Genomic DNA, 6,052 nt, shown 5'->3' with positions numbered 1-6,052 from the left:
GGGAGGGTGGGGCATTATTACTTAGTGGGTATAGGATTTCCATTTTACAAGATGAAATGAATTCTGAAGATGGACGGTGGTAATGGTAGCACATTATGAATATACTTAACAACACTGAACTGTAAACATAATGGTTACAGTGTTAACTTTTATGTGTGTTTTACCACAATGAAAAAATTTTGGATAAAAAGCACCTAAATTGATGAGTAAAAAGTTGTTGGGGAGGAAGATAATCATGCAACATGAAGATATATACACCCACACTTAGCTTACTACATTCAAAAGGGAAAAGTAAACTTTACAGGAGAGAAATCTGTAACTCATCTTAACCAAATGATCAAACTCAGCATCACCAATAATGGAGCAAAGACATAACTGGTGTACACCATCACCTACCTAGTATTCCTGCCAAAAATGCTTATTCTGAATCTGATCATGAGGAAACAATCACCTAACAGAGCTTCTGGGTCCAAACAATTTAAAATTACATAATTGGGGAAATTTAAATTTCATTTCAGACTACATACTGGGTAACCTTGTGTCAACGGTTAAATTTTCTGAGTGTTAATCTTTGGTTACAAAGAAGAGCATTCTTTATTTATTAGAGAAGAGCATTCTCGACCTTGGGAGACATGCTGAAATATTTGCGGGTAAATTGTCACGATGACTGCAATTAACTCAGTGCAGAGAGAAAAGAAGACAAATGAAGCAAGTGTCGGGGCAAAAGGGTGACACCTGGTGAATTCAGGTGAAGCGTATCTGAGATTCCTTAAACTATTTTTGCAATGCTTCTGTAAGTTAGAGATTATTAAAAAAAAATTTTGGCAGGAATGAGGCAAGGCATCTTTCGGGTCAGTGCGTGGGTTCTAGCCTTTTGTAACCATCTAGTGCTAGGTGGCTAAACATTATGCTACATTTATCGAGCATCTACTGTGTGTCCAGTTCTGCTGTATGCTCATGTCATCAGAAAAATGAGTAAGACATGGGGGCTCAGTCACTAGTGAAGAGACCATTGTGAATTCACCTTCAGGGTAAACCCAGGGTGCCTTGGGAGCACAGAAAATAAAGTGCCTCTCCCTCAGGGAGTGTGGTGCTCACATAGTTCTTTTCTCAGAGGAGGTCTGAAAGTTAGGACTCTTTTTTTTTTTTTAGCTGCCTCAGGTCTTAATTGCAGGACTCAGGATCTTCACTGCATCAGGACTTTTACTGTGCCGCAGGGACTCCCTAGTTGTGGTGCACAGACTTAGTTGCTCCAAAGCAGGTGGGATTTTAGTTCCTCAACCACAGATTGAACCCTCGTTCCCTGCATTGCAAAGAAGATTCTTTTGTTTGTTTTTGTTTTTTTTGTATTTTGCAAGGCAGATTCTTAACCGTTGGTCCACCAGTGGAGTCCATGTGAAGGCTTTGTGTTCAATAGAGGAAAGGGGACACTAGGCACGAAGAGCAGCAAGTGTCCACCCAGGCACAGAAGCCTGGAGAAGCACACTGCACAAGGGGGCTCTAACCAAGACATGGAGTAGGGGCTGCAGGAGATGAGTCTGCAGTGGGGCAAACTGCCACCTCATAACGAGCCCCATTTGCTCTGCTGAGGATCACAGACTTTGTAGGCAGCAAGAGACCACCAAGGTGATATAAATGGAGAAATGTCACGAGGTCAGACTTGTGTTTTAGAATCATGACAATTTGACAGGAATGGGTAAAAACTGGAAGCGGGGAATATTTGTCCAAGTGGAGAGGAGATGAGATATGAGAAGCATTTGGAAATGGAAACTAGGAGTGTATCAGATATTGGGTGTATTTGAGGAAGTGTTTTTAAGAGACTGGGACTTTCAGCTTGGTTAGTCACCATCATTCTGAGAGGCTAGAATGAAAAGAGCCTGCAGGAGGATTTAGGTGATTACCTCTGGAGACCAGCCTGCAGGGGATTGGCAGAGAAGATGGAGCTGAAAAGGGAAACCAAAAGAAGCAGGAAGAAAACAGAGAAGATATTTGATCATGGAAGCCAAGGGCTGAGATGGAGGGAGTAGTCACAGTGTTAGCTATGGAAGATGGCAAGTAGGATAATAGACAAATTCTTCTTTGGATTTGATAGGATGGCCATTGGGCTCTTTCCAGGAAGCAGTTTTGGTGAATGACGGCAGAAGTCAAGTCACAGTGTATAGAGGAATGAATGGGAGGTGAGAATGTTGAGACCATGCTTTTAAAATGTTTGACAGGATGGCTAAGACTAGTGGGCAGTAGCTGTGTAGAGATACGTGGAGAAGGGAGATTTTGCCTTTTCCATTTAAATGTTTTCACGTATTGATGGGGATTAGCTTGTGAAAAGAGGGTCAGGTTGTGGAGCAGAGAGTCCCAGAAACAATGGAAGGAGATGAGCACAAAGGCAGGTGGGGCTCAGCAACTGCTCTCTGAGCTGTGCCCAGCACACAGTGGGCACCAGTCAATGTTTGTTTGGATAACTGAATGGAAAAGGGAATGAACAGTTCTCAAACCTGTATGTCCAACCTGTGTGTAGGCTGTAAAATCAATTTAACAGGCATTCATCATCATTTTTACCTTAATGAAATAGAATACAGTTTAAGTATCAGAGTGATTACCTGTGGTAAAGGTAAACATTGCTTCTTAAGTGAAAGTCACTCAGTTGTGTCCGACTCTTTGTGACCCCATGAACTATACACACCGTGGAATTCTCCAGCTCAGGATACTGGAGTGGATAGCCTATCTCCTCTCCAGCGGATCTCCCCAATCCAGGAATCGAACTGGGGTCTCCTGCATTGCAAGTGGATTCTTTACCAACTGAGCTATCAGGGAAGGCCTGATATGTTTAAGAAGAAACATTGCTTCTTAAATCATCCCATATATGAAGTATGCTATGGTTACATTAAGTGAGATTGTTCTTGTTTTTATTTTATGTTTGAAAGCCTCTGCTGTGGCAAACAAAGATAAGTACACTAGCTTATAACTAACTTGATCTGTTTTGCACATAGTATAATCCCCAGTGCTTTGTACACGGCAGATCTCAATAAATTTTGGTTGACTGAGTGGGGGCAAAGGTAACAGAAGAAGTTAAGGGGATTTATGTTAACATGGTTCCCATAGATTAGTTTATATAATAACATGAGAGGCTGTTTAGCACAGGAATTTCCTGTCTTTAGCTTTTCCATATGCTGTAGATTGAGCAAGTCATTTTTACTGACTTCAGTTTGCATGTCTATTATTAGCCTTTCTTAACTGGAGCTCCTCATATGAACTACAGAACACAGAAAATAATTTCAGTGACTATTTTCTTGATTCTTCCCGGGATGATATATAAGTAGTGTCATTCTTAATACATAGGGGAAAAAATATTGGTTGAATGAATCATTTCATAGGAGTAAAAGAAGATAGGATTGAAGAAATATGAAAGCGCCTTGAAGATGGAAATGGGAGAGGTTGGTCCAGACCAAGAGAAAAAGCATTAGCAAAGATGGGAAGGTAACTGGGGGTAAGTAGGCTGGATGCAAGCAGAATGGGCACAAAGACTTCAATGAAGACATTAGGAGGAGGGTGTGAAAGCCAGTGTGAGGAGCCTCTATACTAACATGAAAAACTGTGTACTGAGCTGTATCTGCCATAGCAGAATCAGACCATGCTGGCAGGCTCTGCTGCGGCTCAGTGCTTGGATGCAAGTCTCAGCTCTCACTTAGCAGCTGGGTGACCTTAGGCAATTTCCCTAACCTCCTTGTACTTCATCACCTCTTTGTACTTTGTAACATGGGGATAGTATCACCACCTGTCTGTGTTATCATTAGATTCAACTGCTAGTAGCAAAGTAGCAATAACAAAATAATACTAAACAAGATAGCCCTTTCCTTTCACATAAAAATAGGCAATCCATGGTGAGTATGAAAGATACACAATCATCAGGGCCCCGAGTTTACATCACCAATCCCCAAAATATGGCTTTCATATCAGGGTCCGACTCCAATCAATACAACCACATTCTAACCAGAAGGAAGAAGAAAGAGCAATAGTACATCCTCAACCTGTAAGACACAGCCCAGCACTTCTGCTTTGATCCTATTGGTCAGAACAGTTCACATGGCAACAGCCAGCAAGGAAAGCTGGGAAGTGCCGTCTTTATTCTAGTCAGCTACGTGGCCTGGCTGGCCAACACCTGGGAGTTCTGCTCCCAAGAAAGAATAGATATTGGGGGATAACTAGCAGTATCTGCCCCCAATCTCATAGGCAATGTGAAGTTAAAGGAAATGAATACAACTGAAGCTCTTAGAACAGTTCCAAGCATGAACGAATCACTTAAAAATGTTTTTGTTGTCTTATCCTCACCCTCTCCTCTGCATAACACCTGTACACCACCAAACTCCAAACAATCCTAAATTGACACTTCTATTACAGTTCATGGGGTCACAAGAGTTGGAGACGACTTAGCTGCTAAGCCACCACCAGTCTAGATTTCCCAGACACCCCACTGGCAACACCTAGAGCCAGTGTTCATATTGAAGGAGTCCTGAATCTTGCCAGTAACCCTTGCCAGTTCAGATATTGGTTAGGAGCACCCTGAGGGGTGGCCTTGGCACAAATGCATAAAAAGGGCAAAGAGGGAAATTCCCTCGTGGTCCAGTGCTTAATATTCAGTGCTTTCACTGCCAGGGCCTGGGTTCAATCCCTGGTCAGGGAACTGAATCTTGCAAGCCTCATGGTGTGGCCAAAAATAAATTAGTTAAAATAGGCAAAGATAATATGTGTAGACATAAAAGTTAATGGCCAAATTTTTAAATGCTCATCATGACTTCATACTTTTACAAAAATTACCATTTTAAGTTATTTACATTTTTCTTATTTCTATGGGTGAAATAATTCTTATGATTCTGAGTGCTCTTAACAGTTTTTTTTTATAAATATGGAAATCATCCTTTTGTCACAAATGTTCTTAAAAATAGGCTTTTCCACAGAACTAGAAGAAAAATTTTTAAATTTGCATGGAAATGCTAATTTTCACCGCAAATAGCCAAAGTGGTGTTGGAGAAGACTCTTGAGAGTCCCTTGGACTGCAAGGAGATCCAACCAGTCCATTCTGAAGGAGATCAGTCCTGGGTGTTCATTGAAGGGAATGACACTAAAGGTGAAACTCTAGTACTTGGACCACCTCATGCGAAGTGTTGACTCATTGGAAAAGACCCTGATGCTGGGAGGGGTTGGGGGCAGGAGGAGAAGGGGACGACAGAGGATGAGATGGCTGGGTGGCATCACCAACTCGATAGACATGAGTCTCAGTGAACTCCGGGAGTTGGTGATGGACAGGGAGGCCTGGTGTGCTGTGATTCATGTGGTCGCAAAGAGTCGGACACGACTGAGTGACTGAACTGAACTGAACTGAACTGAACTGAGCCAAAGCAATTCTGAGAAAGAAAAACAGAGCTCGAGGAACCAGGTTCCCTGGCTTCAGACTATACTGCAAAGCTACAGTAAACAAAACAGTATGACTCTCTCACAAAAACAAAAATATAGATCAATGCAACAGGATAGAAAACCCAGAAATAAATCCATGGACCTATGATCAATTAATCTATGGCAAAGGGGGCAAAACTATATAATGGAGATAAGTCAGGCTCTTCAATAAGTGGTGTTGGGAAAACTGGACAGCTTCATGTTAAAAAAAGAAACTAGAACATTCTTTAACGCCATACACAAAAATAAGCTCTAAATGAGTTAAAGACCTATATGTGAGACCAGTTACTATAAAACTCTTAGAGGAAAACATAAGCAACATCTTTTTTTCATTCATCTGCTGGAGTAATGAAAATAAAAACAGAAATAGACAAATGGGACCTAATTAAACTTAAAAGCTCTTGTACAGTAAAGGAAACCATAAGCAAAACAAGGACAACCCACAGAAAGGAAAAAAATATTAGCAAATTAAGCAACCATACAAGCATCTCATGCAGCTCAATATAAAAACAAAACAAAACAAAACAAAACAAAACAAAAACCAACAGCCCAATCAAAAACTGGGCAGAAGATCTAAATAGACATTTCTCCTGAGAAGACATAT

The sequence above is a fragment of the Bos indicus genome, chromosome 11 (assembly GCF_029378745.1).
Source record: "Bos indicus isolate NIAB-ARS_2022 breed Sahiwal x Tharparkar chromosome 11, NIAB-ARS_B.indTharparkar_mat_pri_1.0, whole genome shotgun sequence".
In the NCBI taxonomy this organism is placed as follows: Eukaryota; Metazoa; Chordata; class Mammalia; order Artiodactyla; family Bovidae; genus Bos; species Bos indicus.
This window is presented reverse-complemented; position numbering follows the sequence as displayed.